Raw genomic sequence first — 2,803 nt, 5'->3', positions numbered from 1 at the left:
AAAACAGAAGACATCAAGCAGTGTGTGAGTCAGGCTGGTGGGCAGTACCAGCTTCTCAACAGCTGACCAGGGAGGTCCCGGGAGAGCTTGGAGCCAGTGAGCTCTCAGCACCAAGACACCCAGGTAGGACCGCTTGGAAACCTAAGCCTGGGCTTCTACCCTTCTGCATAAAGCCCTCAAAAACTCCTCCTCATTGTCCCCAGAAGTGCATGGCTGGGGCCCTGCCTGGTTGGGCCTCTTGGAGCTCTGGCTCACCACCCTCCTTCCCACTCTCCTCTCACACCCCTCTGCTCCTCCCTCAGACCTGCTGCTGTCACCACAGGAGCCTCTGTAGGTACTGCTCCCTCCTTCTAGAATCATCTCTCTTCTCTTCTTTGATTATCACCTCCCACCCTTCCTACAGGCTTCCTTGGCCAGGTCAAATCCTCTTCCCACAAGTACCATGATGTCTTTTAGGGAATATTTCTTACCGCTGCAATTTTTCTCACTGTGTGCTATCCATTCAATGTCTGTGTCCCTAACTGAGCAGCACAGCTTCATGACGACCTGGACTTTGCTTCCCAGAGTATCCCCAGGACCAAACACTCAGCTGGTGCTATTGAGTGGATGGAGAGAGGGAAGGAGGGAAGGAGGGAAGGGAGGGAGGGAGGAAGGGAGGGAGGGAGGGAGGAAGGAAGGAAGGAAGGAAGGAAGGAAGGAAGGAAGGAAAGAAGGAAGGAAGGAAGGAAGGAAGGAAGGAAGGAAGGAAGGAAGGAAGGAAGGAAGGAAGATTGTTTTTCACTTTGTATGTTGCCAGCCTTGGTGCTGAAGTGAAACAGCCCCCAGTCCAAAAAATCATTGACTAAACTCAAGATCATAGGCTTTGGCCAACTCAGCCCTTAATCCTAGGGTGGGAAGGGATGATACTATTCCTCCAAAAGCTGCGATCCTGGCATTTTGGGCCTGGGGGAAGCAGAGCTCCCTCCTGCTAGAGCTCTAGGCCTATCCCCTGGCTCCCAACCAAGACAGCCCCCTTTTCAGCCCCCCTGGCCGCACTCACCCCCAGGGAGTATTTTTCCTGACAGTAGCTCCTTCTTCCCTTCATCTCTGAGGTGGTGCTGACTATGGAATCAAAAAAGACTCTTTCCCTGTCAGCTCTGACACAGAGCTGTGGGCAAGGACTCCAGGTCTCCGTGAATTGGTTTTCTCATCTGGAAAAATGAAGACCCAGGGCTCCTTGCAGACCGTTGTGAAGATACAACCACGACATCTGCGAAATGTGTGCCTGACTCCTGGCATTTGCTCAAGAAATGTGGTGTTTCTTCTCTTCTAGAAGTCTCTCTCTCTCTTCCTCACGGCTCTGCTCTCCAGAGTTTCCAAAGCTGTGCTGCCTAAATCTCCAGAGGCAAACATAGATAACAGGCAGGTGCGGCCTCTGCCAGTCGACCTCATTTAATTTCCTGAGTTGCTCAATAAGTTTTTCTACCTTCCTTCCCTGCCCCTGGAAATGCAGAAGGCTGACAGCGTCCAGGCTCAGCCCTGCTGGGTCCACGCCAGGCAAGACCCTTCAGTGTGAGGGAGCCCAGAACCTTCGGGAGTGTGGAACTAGACACTACCAGATCTGGAGCAACCAACAGCACCTGCCCCGAGTGTCCCCTCCTTATGCGTCTCCCAGGAGTCGCTGAACCCTGGAGTTAGGGACGTCATGGCCAATGAGCTTAGCTGGCCCCACTCCTTGAGCTCAGGGGACACCTACTGCCACAGACGGCTCCAAGTCCTTTGGTATGATTCAGTTTAAACCAACATAATTCAATTCTACCCATTGAGAACCAAGCACCTCCTCGGTACCAGGCACTGAGGGAGGATCTGGAGATGCGGGAACCAGAGAGCACTATCCCTCCAGAGGCTTCCAGTGTATCTGGAGAGATGGTGGCCAACAAGGTCCATCTACAAGCTGAGTTCACTATTTTAAAGTGTACTGTTCAATGAATCTGGACAAATACACACGATCTTGGATCCACCACCACAGCTGAGATATAGAACTTGCCCACCACCCCGACCAGCCCCCTTAGTTATCCACATGCTGGCTCCTTGGTCTTCGCATCCCCAGCAGAATTCATTCCCCTCTGCTCTGCTCCATCTCTTCTGGGTATTTCCTACCACCATGCAGAGCAGGAACCCCCGCTGAGCAGTGAGTCTGTTCTGTTCCCTGGGAGGTTCCTGGGGCTTAGTTGTGGTGCTCATGGGAAAGAGGACGGAGATGGGATGGCTGGAGCTGTGGGAACACTGGGGAGGCACAATGCCCCACTCTACCTGGGGAAAAGGACACAGGGGACGGGGAGTAGGGAGGGGAGGAAAGCATGCCGTCCGAGAATCAGAGGCCGCTGGGTTGTAGGCTGAGAAGAGCAGGGACAGAGGTTGCTGAGAAGTGGCAGAGAGGCCAGCAGAGGCAGGCTGGGTCAGCTGGAGGGCTGGGAGGGCCAGGAGTGTCTCCTGCATTGAATCCTACCTCACTGCCCAAAGCCGACTCCTGCAGAGGACATGGTCTGATTCACATGCGAACAGGGACTGTCTGGGCACATGTTGGAGGAGGAGAGTGTTGGACTTGAAGAGGGACGGCCTGCACACCAGGCAGGCAGGGATGATGGCTGAGGCTGAGGCTGGACTCGGGTGGTGGGTCACAGAGGGGACAGATAGTCAGCGGCAGCAGGGTGGGGTGTGTGTGTGTGTGGTGGGGGAGGGGGTCCATTGTCCTGGGCTTGGTCTGGGAGGCCAGAACAGCAAACAGACCTGGAGCTGCTGCCCACCAGCTGTGCTGCCCGGG

Source organism: Callospermophilus lateralis, chromosome 7, assembly GCF_048772815.1.
Source record: "Callospermophilus lateralis isolate mCalLat2 chromosome 7, mCalLat2.hap1, whole genome shotgun sequence".
NCBI lineage: Eukaryota > Metazoa > Chordata > Mammalia > Rodentia > Sciuridae > Callospermophilus > Callospermophilus lateralis.
The sequence above is the reverse complement of the archived record's forward strand: the minus strand, read 5'-3'. Positions refer to the sequence as shown.